Consider the following 22305-nt stretch of genomic DNA (forward strand, 5'->3'; position numbering starts at 1 on the left):
CATAGAATTTAAGAATTTACCATGAAGAAGAGATACCGATGGCAGACGGCAGCAGTAGCACTGGGAAGGGTGTGTGTGTGTGTGTGTGTGTGTGTGTGTGTGTGTGTGTGTGACTGGGACTGGGACATCATGACACTCAATGTCTGGAGACCAAAAGACCAATAGCTAAATAATCTATCTCAGAACATTAAAACGGATACTACTACTCTAGTGTTCAGTAACACGTACATGTTTCAGGCTCCCTACTGAGTAAACTCTTCCTATTATCCCATTTAATCCTGACAATAACTTTGTGGGTCAGGTGATATTATTGCCAATGAACAAACTAAGACTTAGAAAGGCCAACTTCTGACAAGGTCACACAATGCCAAGATTTAGTCCAGGTGTCTGTACCTTTCTCTTCCATGTTATACTATTCCCCCAAATGGAGAGAATAGCGTTCATAGGAAATGAAGGTATCTCTTGGATGGAATAAAATGTCAGAGGGTTGAGTTTCTCTTTGTCGACCTTTCTGAAGTGATATAGAACAGAGGAGTAGCCACAGTCACATTTGACCAAATATTTTCCAACGAATAAACTTCATAATCCCGGGAGTTTCGGCTCCACTCACCCAGATAATGATAATACTGTTTGCAATTTGGCTGTAACCTATGAGAGATTTCTTTTGCCAAGTTCAAGAAATAATAGGTAACTTCAGATCTTGAACAATGAAAATCGGAGGACTACTTATAAGAATGAAGAGAGAATACAACAACCCTAAACTCAAAGTTCAAGAGAGAGAAAAATACGTCTTTTAAAAAATGTGCATAAAGTTGAGATACCCTAACGTAGAGATGTAAATATTATACTATAACATTTAGCCTATTGGTGGTCCCCAACCATCTTCCTATAATTGTTGGAATGAAATGAAGAGTGCCTTCAAAACCATATATGGTAAAAGATACATCTGGTGTGTTTTGCATAAGAACTTTTTGCATGGCTCTGAATCCAGAGTTGGGTTAACTAACTATGCCTGTTGTGAGCTAAATGTAAATATTACAAACGTGTTCACCCAAAGCCTACCAGTGTGCTCTTAAACACGAGCCTGCATGATTCAACAAGGATGAATGATACACAGGCAAGGTCAAGGACGCAGGGACTCCTGAGGTGAAGCTCTGTCTCCAAACCCCTGAGAAGAGACACTTTCTCCAGAGACTTCACCCAGTGAAAGGGACAGCTCACTTTTCCTGGGCCCCTTTCCCTTCCATTATCCCTGAAACAATTCATAAAATGAAAATTGTCACATCTTTGGACAGGGGAGATGCTTTATGGAAATTCACCCCATCTCCTATATTCCTTTGTGACCACCATGAGAGGAATTAGTTACACATTCATATTATTTCTAATTTATGACCAGATGTGACATTGTCATTTAGAAGGAATAAGAAATCAGAGCTACTGTTGAGTTAAAGTATAATCACAGCGATTATTTCCATATTCCATCTGTGATTTCCATATACTATTTCCCACTCAACCTAGGGGGGATTGGGGAGGTCTCAGAATCACGTGATTGTCACCTGCCCCATCAGAGAAAAATCTGTCTTAACCGCTGTCCTTCATATTTCATAAAACATCATGAAACTTCAGGGTTATTCGACATGAGTTTGGTTTCTTATCTCTCTGGGGTTCTGAGATAATAATAGACGAATATGATTAAGATTTGTATCCCCCATAAGTAATAGAAAACAAAGTTAAAGCTCATTTGAAGTCTGTCTAGTCATCAGCTATTGAAGGGCCAGGATGACAAATTAAGGATGACAGATGGCCCAGAATCAGTGTCAACGGCACTGATAACTTTTGTCTGCTCTCTGTGTCTCCAGGGTCTTTCATGGGGTGATCTGAATGTTCTAATAAAATGTGGCAGTGGACTGCTTCCAAATGCTGCTCTTCCCAGTTAAAGACAAGCTGGAAGTTCTATCCTGCAGAGGACGTACCCAGCAAAGGACTTCACTCTCATTTTCCTTCTAGGGAACAAGTTAATGAAAACTGCACATACGCGTTTTGACAGATCCTTACAAATCACATCAGTTTGACATATATGGACTAGTGGTGACTCACAGCTCCTTGGACACGAGGCTGGGGCAACTCCCCATCTTCAGCCTTCATTTCTGAAGACTTTACAGAAGATAATTAGCCAGCTGGACAGGAAATTCCTGGAAAGACTCTCTTAATGGGTCAGTGCAAATGGAAGGAAAATGCAAACTTGGTTTCCTCATAAAAAAAGAGAACAGATCACAGTGGAGGCATACATGTAGAGAAGCCAGGGCGGTGCTGATGGGAAAAGGCATGAGACAAGCACAGGTCTGAGCATCCGGGGGAAAGAGGATGAAAGCAGGAAGGCACAGAAGGTGAGCTAAGCCAGTTCTGCCTTCCTGGATTAGCAATGATGCAGGCCCGTGTCCTGGAGAGGCCAAGTGCTGCCGACACCCTCTGCCACCAGATGTCTGGGTAGGAATCCCTGCCCCACCACTTAGGTGTCAGATGATCTTGGGCAAGGTCATCAATGGTCAGATTGAGTTATTTCCCTTTCTGATAAAAGGGAGCTGGTGATGGTATCCACTGCATAGTGGTTATTAAGAGGATTAAATGAATTAATACATGTATGTCCTTAGAAGAACTTTCTGCTTTATACTTGTCACTTATGTGTTTATTATTATTACTAGATGAGGATTGAATTTTTTTCTTGTGAACTTTTAATATCTCCTTAGCACATCCTTTAGTCGATCTGAGAATCGATAGGGTAAAATCAGACCTTTATGGCAATCAGCCAAACACACCACTGTTGTCCCTTCTGGATTTGGAGGGAACGATGCATGAACTGGGGAGGGGATCACCCTCCCTTGCTTCCAGGAGACAGGTTCACTACATGTTGGGCAAATGTGGGGTATGGAGTGTCTCCACCATAAGGTCTATGTGTGGACCCTGAGGGGCCATTAGGATGCAGCCTTTGGCTCTCCCTAGGGAGAGTCCACGTCTCAGCTCTGCCACTTACTAGCGGTGTAACCTGGCACTTTACCAAATCAGTGCTCTAGGTTCCTCATTAGGAAAATAAGAGTAATAAATAATGCTTCCCTCCCCAGGGCTGTTAGGAGGATTATGTGAGTTCATACATGTAAAACACTTAGAATAGTACTTGACAATACTGTAAGCACCATATAAATGTTAAGTAACTCTATTATTATTATTTTTATTAACAGCAAATAGGGACCCAGGTTCTTGGGGACATAACCTCTGAATGACAAGTAGAAGAGCTTATTCACTTATTAATCAGCCAATAAACATTTAAAAATACTTACTCTGTCAGACACTCTGCTAGACCGTGGGGTTTCAGAAATGAATCAGACTCAGGCCTTTGAATAACACAGGAGATTGGGGGGGGAAGGGGTAGAGCTGGCTTCACTGAAGGGACACGGAGATGGTGCTTACACAATGAGCAGGTGTTGACTGGGCAGGGAGGCTGAGAGAAAAGTAGTGAAAACCATGGGAAGTATTTTCCAGTGCATTGGGGCTTGGGGAACAATCGTTTGTTATGGCCAATGCATGGAGTGGGTGGGAGAGGTGATGATGAGGTTAGGGAAAGAGAAGAGCCAGCTCATGGAACATCTTTACGCCATGTGGAGGTTGACTTTGTATTGAGGCAGTGGAAAGTCACCGAGGGCATTAAGAGGAGATGCAACATGCTCAAGATTCTGATTTGGAGTTGGTGTCAAAAATGAAAGAGATGAGGCTGGAAGCAGGAGGAACAACGAGTCTAGGAGAGAAAGCAGGTTGACTTGACCAAAGCAGTTGCATTAGGGGAAAGGGGCAAATTCAAGAGACATTTATGAGAAAGGGGTGATGTGTTTTTGTGAATAAGATGAGTAGGAGGGAGAGAGACGGAGACCAAGAGGGAGGGAGGGAGAAATCAAAAGTCAATTTCAGGTTTATGACATGATAGGGATTAGTGAGTTTTTAAGTTTTTATTTTATTTTACTTTGTGGGGGTGGTGGGAATAATTCAGAAGCAGAGAACTTTCAGAATGCTGAGGCTGATTAAAGTAGGCATTAACATTGGCTCATCCTAGACTGGAGAGCTACTTTTTGGCTCCTGAGTTCCCAGTTCGTAGGGGAGCCATTTTTCTACCCCCTTGAAGTGTGCATGGCCATGTGACTTCTTCAGGTTAAAGAAAGAGCATTTCATTGCTGGTGCTCATGTGTGCTCCTTTCTCTTCCCCTGCCATTGGAATGGTGGGAGCCAAGAAGATATGGAATGCTCTAAGATTGGATCATTGAGCTAACATAAGGGGACAGCTGTCATGGAGAGTCACCTAGACCTGCAGAGGACTCTGCATCAGTGAGAAATAAGCTTTTGTTGTGTTGGGCCATTGAATGGGAAGGGGAGACTTCCACTGAGGAATCAGAACTGGCCCTGAGTCATTTGGTTATTTTTCTCTGTGCATAGAATCAATGAGTTTAAGAGTCAGTGGGATTTTATAAGTTTGTCTTGCAAAGTTACAGTATATTAAAAATCCTCAGCAACTGAAGTCCCTGTCCCTAGAAATAGTAACCAGGTGGTAGAAAAATCTGGAAAATAGTAGATCCTCAATAAATGTATTTTTACTTTTCCTTCTTTTTCCAAATTCCAACTAATACTTCTCTGTTCTGACCAGAAAGAACTGCTTCTCTTCCCTCTGCCCAGACATAACAAGTGCTGGTTTATATAGTCAGTCTTCATTTGTATGTATCCATATATTTACTGTTTACTATCTCTGGCCTTCTATCTAGGAATATTTCTTTCTGCTGGAAGAAAGCCTCTCAGTATTTCATTTAGTGTGGGTCTACTTGCCACTTGCATACTTTGGCTTTTGTTGGTGTAAAAGTGTCTTTATTTAACTTTCACTCTTGGAGAACATTTTCACCAGGTACAGTGTGTTACTAGGTAGGCAGCTAATTTCTTTCAGTTTTTTTTTTTTTTTTTTGTATAGATCATTCTCTTGTTCTCTGCCTTCCATTGTTTTTCTGTCAAAAATCAGAGGTAAGTCTAGCTACCGCTCATTGAAAATTATTTTGTCTTTTTTCTCTGGCTGCTTATGAGATTTTCTTTTTGTCTTTTTGGTTTTCTGCAGGTTTCGTATTAATAAATAATTAATAATTAAGTAATTCATCATTCTTTTACTTAACAAATATTTACTCAGCACACCCCCCAGAGCTTGGAGTCTAGCAGTGAGAAAAGACAGGCCAGCTCAGTGTGGAGGGTCACTCTGACTCTGGGAGCAAGCCCAGGTACTTTGGGAATGCATGCTGCTGGGGTTGTGTTTAAGCCAAGCTCTGAAGGACAATTAGGGGATCAGCAGGTAATAATCAGTAGGGGATGAGCAGAGGTGAGAGAGAGAAAGAGAGAGAGAGAGAGAGGTTCTGAATGCAGGGTCTGCATATACAACGCTCCAAAAGAAGAGGGCACGAAGGGCTTTGTGGAATGGCAGGTGGGTCAGTGGGTCTGCAGAACAAGAGCTTGTGGGCCGTGAAGGACAGTGGCCAGAGATAAGGCTTGTTTATCAAATGCCTAGCTCCAGCTGCACTATCTTTTTAACTTTAGACAGGTATTTACTTTCTACATGACATCTTGCCTAGGATGAGTCAAACCTCCTCGAACGCACCTTGTCCAAGGATCTGGCCTCTATTTTCCCAGTCTCCACCTCATCTGGAACCCCAGCCACATTGATTCAGTTGCATATACTGCAGAAGAGAGCACCGTTCTCTGCATGGCCTGGTGTACCTGTGTGATTTCGCCCTCCTCACCGCTATGGTCTCGTCTCACACCGAGCACCCTTGCCCTCTCCACTCCAGCTATGGGGACCTTGTTTTCAGTTTCTCAAGCATGTGCTCTCTTCTATCAGATAGATTTTATTAGTGTTCCCTCTTTTTGGAAAGCTCCCCCCCCACCTCATCCCTTCCTTGGGGAAGCCTTTCAAACCACCCCCCTCCCCCATTACTCATTCTCATTCCATATCACATTTTCTCTCACAGAGTCAGTCACAGCTTGCGAGTAGGTGTTGATTGGTGTGGTTATGTGTGTGGTGCTGGCTCCCCGCAAGCCTAGTTTCATGAGGGCAGAGACCATATGTACTCTGTTTACGTTTATTCTAAAGACTTGGCACAAAGGACCTGCTCAATAAATCCTTGTTGAATGAGTACCCCATAGCTATATTAAGGGTTGTAGGTGTTATCTTGAGGGCATGGAGGAATCACCAATGTTGTAAAGGACAGGAAGATTTCCTAAGACTTTCTGCACTGGAAAACTCACTTCCCACTACAGTGTGGACAGAGCACGGGAGGGGTCAAACCGGAAGGGGAGGAGCCTTGGGGGGTTGTGATACTGGTGCTGGTGGGGGATCATGGTGGCCTGCTCATCCGAGACAGTAGTAGGGGCGGCAGAGAGGAGGCTGGCAGGTGTGGGAAGCGTTTGCAAGTCAGACGCGATGAGATCTGGGGACTGACTGGAGGAGGTGGGATGATGGCCGGATTTCGGGCTTGAATCAGTGGGACAATGGTGGTTCCATTTATAAGACAGGTAGCAAAGGGCAGGAGCAAGAGGGGTAGGAAAGGAAGATGATTAATTTGGCTTTCGGTTCATTGAATGGAAATGGAGGTGCTTAGGAGGCAGGTGATCTTAGTCTCAGGTGAGAAATTGGCCCTGAAGTTATGCGGTTGGGATTTGTTATAAAATCCATCATAAAATGCTTCATTTACGGTATGCCTTAGCTCTGAATAGCTGAGTAACCCTGAGTACTTACTCAAGTGTCACTTTATAAATCCTGACAGTCAAAGAATATTTATTCTTTTTTTTTTTCATTTTTATAGGGAAATAGCAGCAAAAATAGGTCGGAGATCAATCTTAATGTAGAACCTGCTGAAGCGATTTGAGACTGAAAGCTCATTTGCCTTTGACTGATTCTGTCAGTTGAATATAGACTTTTCACCGAAGTTGGAGATGGGCTGACAGTGGAGGTCAGAGAAACCTGGATTGGCCAAGTTGGCAAACACCACTCTTGCCTCACGGGGCCCCAACCCCCTGCTGAGAGCTGTCCACTTAGGCCCACTCATTTTGCAAATAATTCCTATTTGGTTTTCAGGAAGAAAGCACATAAAAAGCTCAGCCATAGGGCAGATTCAGCAGGGTAAACATTAACTAGATATTGACCTGGATTCCCTTCAGGTCTGATGAGTACTGTACTGAATGCTCAAGCTGAGTGGTAACCAACCTGGAAAGTCAATATTGACTTTTGGGAGCTAATAAATGAAAAATGGAGGTGTCCTAAATGGAACCGTTTTCACACATGTGGGTGAGTCGACTGGTCTGAGTTCCGTAGACTAAAGCGGCCAATGAACATCGTGACACTGTGACACCCGCCCTGATTGGTTTTGCATCGAGCAAGGTGAAGGGTGCAGAGGTGTTTGTTTGGAAACAGCCAAACTTCCTGACTCGGTTAATCCAGCTGGTGTTGCTGCTCACATCCAGAGCGCATGTTCTGTGGGAGAGCTCAGGGTGTTTGGCTGATGCTTGAGTTAAGGGAGAGATTTCACATCTTGTAGGGCGACCGAAGCCCAACAACAGATGGAATTCTCACTGAGGGGCACAGCGCCCCAGAGCCACTGTTGGCAGGGGCACCAGCCATGCTCCTGGGAAACCAGCAAGTCACTTTGATTTCACAGAGTTGGGTTTATCAGAGAAAGTCATGCCAAGGAATCCTTTGCACACTCCTGGAGTTTCCTGAGTACCGGGCCCATATTTATTCCTCCCCTCACCATGTGATGAGGTCAGTATTCTTGTCATTCCCAAGCACAGCTGATGAGATCGAAGCCCCGAGCAGGCCAACCAATTACCAGCAGTAATTGGAAAGTGTTTTAAGATGAACTGCGGACAAATATTCATGCAAGGTGTGACTGGAGCCAGTGGTCCTTTGGCCCTTGACGCTATGCAGTCCTAATATTATCATGGCACAGAGGTGGCCTTCCTCATCCTCTTTCTGCCCCTCTCATTTAGCTCAATCCTGAGAGACAGGGTTCCCTACAGCGTCTTGGGAACCAGCTGGCTGCATGCACCTCTTCCTCCAAGGTCCCTGGATGGGTCTCATGTAGCCCAGGACCTGCTCCCCATAGTCAATCAGTGTCTTTCTGGTATGGTGAGTCCCTCACATGATTTTTAGTGGGGCAGATGGGGAGTGTCATTTGTTTTGCTAAGGGTCATTATGTTAATATCATAATTCACTTCTGTAAAATGAAGAGGAAAAACAATCACATGCCAAGCATTTATTGGCTTCCAACAACGAGACCTAAATATTCACTGCAGAATCTAAAAATGTGTGAATCCAAAATGGCAGCCTGCCAAACCAAGTGCATTTGCTGGACCGCTGCTTGCTGACGTCAAGAGTGGACTCAGAGGCATCAGTTTCTAGCTGTCTCTCCTTATATTCAGATCTCTTCCCTTTGGATGGCTGCATTTTTGTGGGAAAAGTGCCCTTAACTCAGGAGGGGACCTTGTGCTTCCAGGGGTGAGAGAGATCTTTACCACTGCTGTCCTTTGCCAGATGGGTTGTTTCTGTCTGGTTTTAGACAGAGAAGATGAAATTGTGTCTATGCATCTTAAAATTTATCCTACATGAAAAACAATTATTTACTTTGTTTTATGCTGACTTTTAATGAGGAGTTGGTATTTGAATTAACAGCTCAGGCTTGAGCAATGAATTTGAGGGAAATAAGTAATTTGGGGAATGCTGGAAACTTCTATTGGTAATTTTCATGTTACAGGAGGACCACCTGCTTTACTGGTCAGGCACAGATAGTCTCTCCTTTAATCCATTTTTTGAAATGAAGAATGAGATTAAATATTTCCGTTCAGGGCATTTTGAAATGAGGTCTTATCAAAATGAGGGAGGTAACAGGAATGGAAGGGAGAGAGAAAAAAATGTCTGATTTTCTGTATCTCAGTAGGAATTGACATGCACTCAAATCATTGGGTCACGATGTTAGATTCCTTCGTGCTTGTTAATATCATAAGGACCCACTGCCATAGGTGACTAACCACACGTGAGTAATGTGTGATCAGATACGTCCCAGGCCATACAGTCCAAAAGCTTTTGACTCATTTTGTTAGTTAACCTTTTGAAAGGCAATTTGAAAGCTACATTTGATTAGAAAAAGCCCTTTTCTACTTAGGTACTTCGGTGGGGATTTGAACTTCTATTGGCTTACTTTCATTTTCATGATTAACTCTGATACTCGGGCGGTCGCCTTGTCCCAGCCACATGCACAGAAGCATTGAGCACCTATTTGCAAGGCGCTGCTTAGAAATCGAGCGAGGGACAGAGATGAAGTGGCAGGAGGCCAGTGTTCCAGGAGATAGAAGTCCTGAGCCCCAGCCTGTAGTGATACTCAGGGGCAAGCATCCGGGCGCTTGGGACACGTGCAGCCGTCAAATCCAGTGCAAGCATCTGTCAGCCCCGAGTGTGCATGGCCAGGGGTCATACAGATGTACCTCCCGAGCCAGGCTATGACAGCCACCATTCTAGCTGTTGGTCATCTGCTCAAACACAGGCCTGGCTTCACAAGGGCAGAGGTGGGGAGAGGACACTTGAGCAAAGAAACTCTCAAGTCCACGTGAGACTCCTTTACTTGGAGTACGAAGCAAAGGGCTCTCCTAGTCCCCGAGGCCAACCTCCAGGGGCAGGCTGCTAGCACAGGCTGACATTTAAAGGCAACAGACAGCTTGAATTAATTATACAGGAATGAAATCACAGCATGTCTCAGAGTTGATACCTGAGCTCTCCATTGGCAACTGAAGTCATAAAAAGTACATTGAAGAGGGGCCAAAGAGAGTGTTAAAAAACCTAAAAGGAATAAGAAAATGTTTTGAAGAGGAGTTTTTTGAAAAGGTGCCTTGACGAGGATGGCTGGGTAATGGATAATCCAGTTGGCCCGTGTGTATCGTTGAAATGCAGGTTGTGAGCGAATCTGCTTGTAGTTAGTACTATCCCTGGGGAGAGCAAATTGGGGGTGATTGCTATAGGCTAGTGGTTCTTAAACTTTCTGACTATGACTTACTCTAAGAAATAACTTTACATCTTAGCTTGATACCATATGCGTGCGTGCACACACACACACACGCACGCTCTCTCTCTCTTTCTCTTAAACACATGCAACCTCAGAAAGAATTTCATGAAATAATACTTGCCCTGTCTATACATTGTGCACTGTGACATTTTCCAGTCTAGTCTAGTCTAGTCTAGTCTAGTCTAGTCTAGTCTATTCTTTTAGTCTTATGTGATGTTTTCATTAAATCATAGTGGTAGTTTATCAGATTGACTTCAAATGTATTTCATTGCCTATTAAAGCTTTGAAGCCATCACTTGCATACAATAGTCTTGAGAGCCCAGACTCACGCAAGCTGGGTTTACATCTTCTCCAACCCAACGGTCACTGGAAGAGACAAAGGGGTCAGCAGGCTGCCGTCCATGGGCAACATCTGCCCTGCTGCCTCTCTCGGCGTGTGAGTTTCATGGGCGCACGATCCCGCCACGTCTTCACCTGTTGTCTACAGCTGCTTTGGAGCTACAGCTATGGTGGGATAGTTACAACACAGCCCACACGACCCGCAAAGCTGAAAATATTTACTATCTGGTCCTTCACAGAACAAATGTGCTGACCTGCATCGGGGCCTCAGGATGTCTGCCCGGAAACCACACAGCATGGCCCTTCCACAAACATATCTCAGGCTGCAGGCTGACCTTGTGTGGCCTGTCTCCCATTCCATCCTTGCTGATCAGCTACCCCTGAATGACAATGTTGGGGTCAGTGGGGGACACTGCAGAAAAAATTCCCCTCCCTGCTTCCCATACTCCCAATAGGTGGCTATCAGAATAGCTGGCCCGCAAAATCCAGTGATCTGGAAGCTGATGCTGGGAGGACTCTGGGGTGCAGGAGTGACATCTTGGAAAGAAAGGTGAAGAAGCAGGACAGGCAGAAGTTATGGAGCTGCAGGGTAGGCCTGATGAAGCCTCAGCCAACCTGGCAGGGAATGTTGGAGCCAGAGTTGCCCTGGGCCAGGGGGGCGGGGAGGTGCTCATTTCCGTTCCTGCCTTGTGCGGGTCCCTGATGAGTGAACTTGGGATGGGCGTGACCTCAGGTGAGGCCGCCCCCTGCAGCCTGGGCCAGCCTGTCAGCTGCCTGCTGACCTTGTGAATGGGTGCCCTTCCGGAAGGGCGATCTGGGCTGTATGTCTATTGTCCTGCTGTCTACTTTTTGCCACTCAGTGTATCTCCCCACACTCTTGGGAAGCAGCTCTTCCAGGATCTGGGGCACCTCTCTTCCTCAGGTGAAACAGAGCAGGGAGCTTCTTGGGACATATTACAGCCCCCACAGCTGCGGTGGGTCTTGTGTTTTACCTCCTCCATTCGCAGGCTGGGGTCCCCTCACCCTCACCTCTGTAGTCTTGGTGTCTCACTCGGAGGCGTGACTCAGACCGCCAATTCCCAAGGGCTCCAGAGTCCTGGTCACCACGTCTGTCTTGAGTCGGACTTCCTATCCTCGTCCACGTACAGTCACATGTAGCAAGAGCACACACAGAGGGGCCAGAGTGCGTGACCCGGGATCCACAGTACCCTTCCCCACCACTGTCGTGTGCCAGCAACCTCACCTCTGCCTGATGCTCGGACTGGTTTGGTGACTCCTCTCCTTGACTCAGCAGGTGCTGTTGAGACTCTCGTGGTGGTCTCCTAGTAAAATTGTGCCCCCTGGAAGACCAAGACCTGTTGCCCTGCAGGACCCAGCATTTGGGGCATGGGAGACAACTCTCCCAGTGGGTCATTGGGGGTGATGGCAAGTGGGGCCACTCTTACTATGATCCCTTGATTCTGGGACCCATATATTCATCCTTTTGAGGGTGCAGTGCCATAACAGGGTCTTAGATTCTGTGTGGACCCTGTGTCCTTGGAGTATGGCATGCTTTCCAGAGTATTGCTTCTGACCTGGCCCTTCTGCTGTGCCTTCAGCAGGCTGACCTCTGGGAAGTGAGACGTGTGATGTGGACAGCGGATCTCGTGGTCATTGGCCCAGTCCCCCACCTTCTTGGCTGCAACGTGGGTCTCTGGGCCTGAAGCCATGGTGGGTCAAATCCAGCATGAACTCTGGTACTGTGGGCTGGTTGAGGCTCTGCAGGCAGGAAAGGCAAAGCTAAACTCACAATGCAGGTCTGTTCCTGTGAGAACAAGATTTCTCAGCCTGGGTACTATTCTACTGACATTTTGGGCTGGATAATTCCTTGCTGTATGCTTTATGGACTGAATGTTTGTGTTGCCCCAAATTCATATGTTGAACTCCTCACCTCTGATGTGATGGTATTTGGAAATGGGGCATTTAGAAGGTGATTAGAGCTAGGTGAGGTGATGAGGATGGGGTTCTTATGATGGGATTAGTGCCCTTATAAGAAAAGACATTAAAGAGGCTGCTCTCTCTCTTTCTCTCTCTGCACTATGTGAGGACACGGTGAGAAGGCAGCAGTCTGCAAGCCAGAAAGGGTTCTCTCCAGAAAGTGAATCCTGTGGGTCCTTGATCTTGGACTTTTCAGCCTCCAGAGCTGTAAGGAAATAAATCTCTGTTGTTTAGGCCATGCATTCCTGGGACTTGTGGTAGCCTGGGCTAATGCAATGTGCATTGTAGGACATTTGGCAACATCTCTGATTTCTATGCACTAGATGCCCGTTAGCATCATCCCAATAGTAACAATTAAACATGTCCCTGGACACTGCGAAATGTCCGGGGTGTGTGTGTGTGGCAAAATTGTCTTCAATTGAGAACGACTGGGGTGCAGACCAGGAGCGTGTCTCTCACTGTGTGTTCTTTAGCCTCTATGAGTTTGGGATCTACAGATCGGGAATGAATGGAAGGGTGATTCATCCTGGGATTTGGTCCTCTCTTGGCCACTTCAGGAGTCTCATTTTGTGGCCGAAGAAGAAACACCTGTGATGAGAACAGGAACAACAACAAAACAGGTCAGGCAGGCATGGGCCTCGGTGGGATGTTTGCAGCTCTACACCACTTCAGAGGGACAGAGCCCTGTGGTCCATGCTGGTCCTTTAGCTCCTGCCTTCTCGAGTGCATTGCTACACTGGCTGGCAGAGAAACAAAGCTTAGGATCATTAATGACCTGGTTTCTTCCCAAAGTTTCAAAAATGTTGTCTTGATTTGGTCATTGTTACCTGGAAACTTCTGACAAATGGATTTTGGAAAAGTTTTTTTTTTAGACAAGCTTGGATGAGACAAGCTTTGAAATTTGGACTAAAATCAGAGGGAAGACCTTAACTTACCTGGGACTTTTGAGATGCTGAAGACAGAAAATATTCCATAGACATATCCTGAGAAATCATTTCCATCTGAGGTGGTGTGGATCAACTCTTTCCAAGAAAGGGATGATGTGTCTATTTCCAACTGAATTTTCCCCCAAAATGGACATAGAGATTGCAATATTTCACAACTTACCTCCAATTATTAGTTTTTAAGCATGACCCTGGCTCTCTTCCAGGCATTTCAGGAACCGTGAGAAATAGAAAGTCACATTCAGAGTTTATCGATGGGAAGGCATCACACAACATGTGGCGATTGTTATACGGAGACCCCCGCAAGATGATGGGTACCTGAGTGCAGATGCCACTCACTCACCGCCTCTGTGCACAGGCATGTGGGACCGAGGGCTGTGCGGATCTCACTATGCCAAGTTTCTTTAGGTCTTTATGGCAAATGTGAAGTTTCAGAAGTGGCTGGGAACTCTGTTCCACTCTCTCCCCTCTCCACTTTCCCAGCTCTGTGGAGACACCAGCTTGTTACTTTTCTCAGTAGTTGTGTGTTGTCTGAGCTATTCTCTACCACAGTCGCATATACAGGGAGCTGATTGTCCATGGGTAGCGCCTTGTCTCTTGTGTTTGTCATTGTCATTCGCTACTGATTTGTATTGCATCCTCCCTGGGTCCTCCAGAGACTGCCCCTGATTCTTCCGACACCGTCTACAGTGCTGTCTCATCCCGTCCTGATGTACATGCAGGTGCTTTGCTGAGTGGCCCAGCACTTCACGACCATCAGCCACCATGCTTCCAATGCCTTCCTGCTTTCTGTTCTTTGACCTTTTCCTGCCCTGTGGGGCCTCTTCCTGCTCCAGGGCCTCAGATCTCTTGTGTTCTGGTCATATTTGCTCTCCATGAGCTACTGCTTTGACTTGCCTCCTGCTGTGTGTTCAGCCAACCCCAGTTCCCTTTCCTCTGAGATTTTCTCTTCAGTCATGTCACCGAGTTTGGCCAATGTGGGCAAAATGAGGCCTTCCCAAGTGTGATCTATGCTCTCTCCTTCTCTCTTTTGCTGACCAGATGCAGAGAACTCTGGGGGAAGGCTCTGTGAGATAAAGATGGGGATGACAGATGGAAGAAGAGAGGGTCCTGGGTTCTTGGATGATTCTATGAGTCAAAGAACTCAGACATGCCTGCCTCCTCTGCTGACCCACATGGGAAGAATATAAACTTCCGTGTGCTGACACCCCAAGATCTGGTGATTGTTTGTTACAGTAGTTAGTCTACCCTATTTCATGCCCCATCACTCCCCAAAGCCACTGATTGCCTTTTCTCACCTGCGGGCCCCAGACCAGCTTCCTGTGGTTCCTACACACTGAAGGAGGTCTGTCCTCTGTGAGCTCATCTCCACGGTAGCTTGGGTTCTATATGGGTACTGACCCATTTCATCAGTGCCCAGAGGTGAGATCTCTCTTTCCACTGTTTTTTTTTTTTTTTTTTTTTTTTTATACCTTTTGCGTTGGTCACATATACATAGGTTCCAGGACTATGCCCCTAATACAGAGCCTGCTTCCCTTGTTCCGAATGTCTGTTGTGCCTCTTCGGTTGTAGAATGTCGGGAGGGTGCTCCTGGATGTCTGGCCACCTGCCAGCCTCCTGGCAGCCTTGACATCAGGCTGCTGTGGGCATGAGCTGAACTCCCCAAGGTCCAGTGGGGGCCCAGGCAGCCCCAACACTGTCCCTGTTTCAGCCACTTCTGGAATACCTGCCTTTCATAAGGGCATTCACGCTCACAGATCAACAATGACCCCTCGCACGGGGGCATTTGAACTCTAAAAAGCAGGGAGGAGACTTTTCTGGAAGGGCTGAATCACTCTGCATGGAAGGTTTGGCATCCGTGCGGAGATGTCTCTGAGCTTGGTGTTGTGGAGGTGTGTTTGTCTCTGAGCTTGGTGTTGTGGAGGTGTGTTTGTGTCTGTGTGGAGGCATCTCTGAGTGTGAGTGTCCAGGTGGAGACATCTCATCTCGGAGTGTGTGTGCATCTATGTGGGGACATCTCTGGGTGTGTCTTTGTCCATGGGGAGGCATCTCTGGGTGTGTGTACAGGGCTGCTGGGGACCTTCACAACCACTCTCCCTCCGGGCTCTCTCCTTCTCCATCTGCTGTGAATTATCTCTTTCATTACACCCCAACTTCGTTACAACCCCGAGTCTTTAAATATATTTCCTTTTGGTCCATAATTCGATTCAATTGTTTTGTAACTAAACCTTGCTGTGTTGCCAATGTTGTGCTCAGTGTGGGAGAAAACAGATGAACAGGACCTAGGTCCTGTCTTTGAGGAGCTCACTACGGAGTAGAAGGGAAAGAGACATGTATCCTAGCAGCCCTACTGTAATGTGGACTGTAGAAAAGTCAGCACGAAAAATGTAAATCAAATGCCATAGGAAAAAGCAGTTAGGCATTTAGCATGCCTGGTAGGATCTAGGTGCACGTCCCGACTTTTGGCTACCTTCCTTTTGAGGACTATCTCACTGCTCTCTCCTGGATCATGGTGGATGGCTTGGTTTCTTTGTCCTTCATCATGGCCTGGCTCTGCTCTTCAGTGCACTCTTCATGTTTCTCTCTATACCCAGGCAGCCCCAGCACTGTTGCAGAGAACTCTGGGGGAAGGCTCTCAGAGATGAAGATGCACAGATACTTGGGTATCGCTGGTGTAAATGCTTTTATGAAACTGCTTCATCAGCAGGCTCCCAGGCCTGTGCCTCCCAATCCTCCTGGGGAGGTACACTTGCTCACCTACCTTTGATCCTGTCACCTGTTCTCCAACACACTCAGCTCTGCTTAGATCTGCATGGCGGCTGCCTTCAGTCTCAGTGCCTGCTCAGATCTGGTTGTGGACATCTGTTTCCCAGGCAAAACACAACTCTGGCTATGGTGGTGAGATGTGGGATTGGACAGGCACACAGAAATACGTAGAGCTCATGTCAGTAGTAACCATAATAGTAATTAATAGTCTGGATAATAATCATCTAGCTGCAGTGGCAATGCACTTGAAAGAATATTCTTTGGGTGTGTGTTTTTTTAATGTGCTAGACGGGACAGGAGGATTGGGCTTTTGAAGATACAAAAGGAACCTGAAAAGGACCAGTCTGGGATCAATGTTGATTTCACTCATGTTAATGACTACCTGGTTTCCAGACTTGGCACCATTGAACTTTCTGGACATTTTTTTTTTCTGAGATGGTTGAAAATAAAAATGCAAATGTGGAAAATGGAATGATGAGGACAGACTGCGGGGCCCTGATTTGCTCGCAGAGTCTGCCATCTCTTCCCTTCAAGATGGGGACACATGGCCTCTGCTGGCTCTACCCTCCTGGGTTTTAAGATCCACATAGACCTTGTGAAGATTTTAAGAAATGTCAGCTGTGAACTTTGGGTATGTGCACATCTGACTCCGAGTTTGGGCTTCACTCCTCGTAACGCAGCTGTGTTCCTTGCTACTGGAACCAGCTTCCACTTTTCAGGAGTGTTGGATCAAATTGGCATCTGTCTTTCCCTCCGCGTTCCTCTGCTCTTGAGACCCTAACATTTATTTCAGTCTCTCTAGCATGGAGAGTCTGTCCTTTTGATTGCAGTAATGAGTTTACCCAAGACTCCGTCCCACGATTCCAGAGCGGGGCCCAGCCGTCACACTGACTGATGGCGCTCCGCCTCGCCTGGATTTCCACTTGCCCTGTTCCTCCCACCTGACGAGACCACAGTCAGGACGAGAATGGATGCCTGAGTTAGCCCCTGTCGCCCGTGGCTTAGTCCTCTAGGTGTCAGTCTGGCTTTCCAACCTCTCAGCTCTTGCAGATGGGCCCAGGTGGCTGTCTGCGGGTTGGCCCCAGTGTATACATCCCCGCATCCCCATACATCCCACATGTGGCTGCTGAGCATTTGAAATGTGGCTAGTCCGGATTACAATGTGCTAGCGGGCTAGAACATCCTAGATTTTGAAGACTTTGTACAAAAAAAGGCAAACTATTTAATTTTAAAATATTGACTGCATAATAAGATAATATTTTGAATATGTTGGGGCAAATACAATATGTTCTTAAAATTAATTTTACTAGTTTCTTTTTACATTTTTCGTATGGTTACTTAGAAAGTTTAAAATTCTATACATGACTCACATTAATAACTTACATTGTATTTTTATTGAATAGCACTGTTCTAGGTGACTAGAACTCTAAGCTAGTTTAGACACTTTTTGAGTGAGGGTGCAATTATCTCACTTATATACAATTTTATTATCTCTATGTGGCAGAGATTTCCAGGGCCCTTACATATCTGTTTCTCCTTTCAGTCCAGACACACAGGAAGACTACAGTTCTATGCAGTAGCACTTAATTGATTGTGAGATCGTGTATCCCTCTTGTACCCCCGCTGAGGAGGCTGTGGGGGCGCAGTGTCTCAGCCTGACACTGAGTCAACTGCACGGAAGGTGGGTGCTCTGAAGAGTTGCCTGGAGCTGCAGGGGAATTTGTGTGAATGAGAAATAAACCACTGTCTTGTTAAGCCATTGAGGTTTGGGGGTTTTTTGTAGCCACGGCGTAACCCAACCTTTCCTAATAAATGTGTTTTCTGATTGACAAATTCAAATGATCAATTTGATGTTTTTCTGTTTTACTTTGTATATAAATTCAAAGAGAATTTTGAAAAAGCAGATTTAAAAAAGTGAATTCATTTTTGTAAAAATTACTTTTGAAGTATAGTTGACATGTAATGTTATATTAGTTTCAGGTGTATAACACAGTGAAAAAGCAGATTTTTGATGTTGTGTAATATGTTAGGGGGAGAAAGCTTGGCTAGAAATTAGAAATCTATGGAAAAAAATTAGAAAAAAGAGTGAGAAGTATTATTGTCTAACAAAAAGAAAAGAATTCACTTCAAGTCCATCTTGTCTCATTCTTGGACATTAATAGGGTGACAGAAAAATCACAGAACTAAGTGATGTATATTCTGACATGTGACATCCAAGGAGGAGGTTTACAGGTAGTGTGAGAGATGCTAAGAAAATCAAAATGTCTAAGGATGTTGCAGATTCTTTCTCTGGAAATAGTGTCGGCACCTCTGAACACACAGTTATAAACTGGCTTTCTATGAAGGCCTCAGTTTCTGGAATCACTGGAGATCAGTTTTGAAGTAGGTCAGATCTATTATAAACCTCTTTAAAATTTTTTTTAAGACTTTATTTATTTATTTGAGAGAGAGAGTGAGAGACAGAGAGAGAGCGAGCTGGGTGAGGGGCTGGGCGGGGGAGGGACAGAGGTAGAGGGAGAAGCGGACTCTCCACTGAGCAGAGACCACAATGTGGGGCTCGATCCCAGGACCCTGGGATCATGACCTGAGCCAAAGGCAGACGCTTAACCGACTGAGCCACCCAGGCACCCCTATTATAATCCTCTTTATGGATTTTACTTTGTTTCTTTCCTTGGGACTCAAAAGGTAGAAACTTCCAGTTATAAGATAAATAAGTACTAGAGACATGATGTACAAGCTGATGACTACAGCTAACACTGTGTTATGATATATAGCAAAGTTTTTTTTTTTTTTTTAAGATTTTATTTATTTGTCAGGGAGAGAGAAGGAGAGACAGAGAGCAAGCACAAGCAGGGGGAATGGGAGAGGGAGAAGCAGCCCCCGAGTAGCGAGGAGCCTGATGCGGGACTCGATCCCAGGACCCTGGGATCATGACCTGAGCCGAAGGTAGCCCCTTAACCATCTGAGCCACTCAGGCGCCCCTATGGCAAAATTGTTAAGAGAGTAGATCATCACAAGGAAAAAATACTGTTTTTTTCTTTCTTCTTTTTGTATCTGTATGAAATAATGGCTGTTAACTAAACTGTTATGGCAACAATTTCATGACATATGTAAATTAAATCATTATTCTGGACATGTTAAACGTATACAGTGCTGTATGTAATTATATCTCAACAAAACTGGAAAATAAAAAAAATTATTTGGAATTTCTTGTGTAATTTGGACTTTGTAACCAAGGATTAGGACTTGGGTTTGCCTTACCTTCTCTGCTTCCAAAGGTGAATGCGGCCACTGGGCACTCTTCAAAGGGCAGAGGCAGGGGTGGGGGTACTGTTCCTGTTGCTTCTGAGTGGAGTGAAGAAGTCTGACCATTCTGGATGTAAAATGAATGCTGTGAGTCTCCCTACTGATATGGTTGTGTAGATCTTGGGTACTATGTAAGCCCGAGCTCAATCATTTGTAAACACAAATCCATGACAGCACAAGAATTATGTGACTGAGGTAGCTTTCAAATGAAGGTATAAACACTTTTGTTGTTTTTAAGAAGCAGAAAGTTGAGTGGGATGTTTCCAATGGAGAAATGTTAAGGAAACCATGGAGCAATTGCAAAGTTTGTTTACAGGGTCCTTTTTCGAGGAAAAGGAGTGTAGTTCTCCGTCTGATGAATGTTCATTTCTGGTCTTGTAAAGTGCATCAGCGTGGCCGGTCTGTAGGACGTCATGGCGACGGTGCGACCATTGCTGTGAGGCTCACTACTGCGCTTCTTAAAAAGGAACCAAGAAAATGGTGGAGTAATTCCTCCTAGTAATTCACAGGGTAGCAGGGAAATTGCAGTCTAAAAATAATTGCAAATATTTTGTCGATGATTTTTAAAGTCTATACATTTCTTTTTGGTGTTGGAACAGTTTGAATGGGTGAATTTGTTCCTTTTTATTTTTTTGATTATCATAAAAGTAATGTTTTATTTTTTAATTAATTAATTTTAAAAATTATGTTATGTTAATCACCATACATTACATCATTAGTTTTTGATGTAGTGTTCCATGAAAAAGTAATATTTTAAATATTTAAAACAACAGAAAGTTAAGATTTTTAAACTGTTTTTGTGTGTGTTCTGTTCTAGTATTTGTTCATATGTAAACTTATTTTTAGATGATGGTACAAAAACATTTGTATTCTTTCTTCACCTTTATCATCAAGATTTTCCAGGGTTTCTTAGTCTTTACGATGACAGTTTTTGATGGCTAGACAACAATAATAGAGTACCTTTACCACAATTTATGTAACCATGGTAGACATTTAGCTCACAGATGTACAGCCTAGAAAATATAGTTAATAATATACTTATGGTGAACATTTCATAATATATATAATTGTGGAATCACTATATTGTACACTTGAAACTCATTTAATATTATATATCAACTATACTTCAATTTAAAGAAAAGAGCCTTCATATACTAATTTGAGCCAAAGGGCCTGTATTAGCCAGCTTTTACTAGGCAGGCTGTGCCAATGAATAAGCCCCAAGCTTCAGGGGCCTCCATCAACAGAAGCTCACTTTCCCTGGTTTTACTGTTGATGAAGTAATAATAGATTTATGTCTCTTTACAAGAAGGCCAGAGAATGAATGTGCACCAGGAGAAAGAACACTGCTTCTCTGCTCCTCAAGGAAATGATCTTACCTGGCTCCTGTCTCAGGACTGCATATGGAATGATGGAAGACACTGTTTGGTGGTGACAAACGGGGCCACCTGCACTTTGTATTCTTTGAGGAGCGATAAGGGTATGGCGAGCCCTTCTTTCCTCCTTTTCTCTCCATACCGAGGCGACCTGGGGGGTCCAGCAGCCACAGACATGCTCCGGATCCACTGTGGAATCCCACCCCGGGGGAGGATACTGGTATGAATGCACTCAACTTGTATCAGTGGAGTAATATGAGCTATCTAGGAATCCTTACAGCATTTAATGTATTTTTCCATTTTCCCGACTATCATATAGAGAGGGAAACAATAACGGGAAAACGTTGTCAAGTGCCGACAAAGCTGCTGGCATCACACACTACAGTACCCAGGGGAACAGGAATTATTTTCTTAGTTTGCATATTACAGCAACGCAAAGGGATTTAGAGCATTATCAAAAATATGAGGGATCATTTGAAAGACAACCAATGGTCACTGTGTAGGTTTCCTGTCTCTTTCCTCCATTTGTTTTATGAGCTTTTAGGAAAAAAACAACAACAACAACACACGTGCCTTTTCTCCTCTGTTGCCCCAGGCCTTCTGGAAAAGCCTCCCATTGACTCCCTGGGGCAACAGAAGCACCACATCTAGAAGCCTCCTCCCCCATTGGAGGTGCTGATGAATAGCAGTGGACTGGGTCTGCATGCTGTAAAAGTGAGCCGGGGGGTTTGGGACCCTCGGGTAGGGGGTGAGCACCTGGGGAAATGAGTGGAGGCTTTCACACCTTGGCTAGCACACTCGAGGAGGCTGAACACAGCAGTGACGCTGTTGGCTCCAACAGCCCAGGCCTTTCCCGGGCAAAGACTGAACTGACATCTCTTTTCTCTAGTTTGTAGGTCATACCCTTGCAGGGCATTCTGCACTCCGAATCACTTAGGCAACTGAGTGGAAAGTAGCTACCAGGAACCACATACTTCAAAAACAACAAGGTATTCTGATTACAAGATTCACTTATATTCTAAGCTATTTTAATGGATTAGAACATGCTCAACATAGATTTCTCCAGTGTCTGAAAGCAGTGAATAAAAGGAACCTGGGTCTCCCACTGCCCTCGCGGGCCAGGGATAGATAGGCAACAACTTCTACATTCTTTCAAGATGGATTTCAAACCAACCTTGTGTTCCTGCGTCAAGTGCAACATTTTTATGATTTAATCTACTTTTTTCATGGTGTGAACTTAATTTGCCAATGTTTAATATCTGTGCTTTCATAAATGTGACTGGGCTGAAAATGTTTTGCACTGTACTCCCCTGGAAAGCCACTGGGGTCTGGTGTCTTTGGGGTGTAAGACTATTGATTTGTAGATCAGTTTCTGTAATGGTCACTTGGGTTTTCTATTTCTTCTTGACTAAAATTTGCATTCACATTTATATCTAATGTAAATGTATGTGTAATTTTATGTTTTTTCTA

The 22305-nt window shown here is 44.8% G+C and overlaps 1 long non-coding RNA gene across 2 annotated transcripts in view; it reads left to right on the forward strand.

Annotated features, from left to right (window-relative positions):
- The window catches only part of LOC129046167 (uncharacterized), a 140645-nt gene extending 122013 nt beyond the window's left edge, over positions 1 to 18632 (forward strand). For both annotated transcript variants that reach the window (XR_010407328.1, XR_008506971.2), the window contains one exon: positions 17697 to 18632. This is a non-coding gene — a long non-coding RNA (uncharacterized LOC129046167). The remainder of the gene's footprint in view (positions 1 to 17696) is intronic.
- Positions 18633 to 22305: the final 3673 nt, after the last annotated feature.

Source organism: Mirounga angustirostris, unplaced genomic scaffold, assembly GCF_029215605.1.
Source record: "Mirounga angustirostris isolate CCGP_5_RB_7025 unplaced genomic scaffold, mMirAng1.0.hap1 SCAF_14, whole genome shotgun sequence".
In the NCBI taxonomy this organism is placed as follows: domain Eukaryota; kingdom Metazoa; phylum Chordata; class Mammalia; order Carnivora; family Phocidae; genus Mirounga; species Mirounga angustirostris.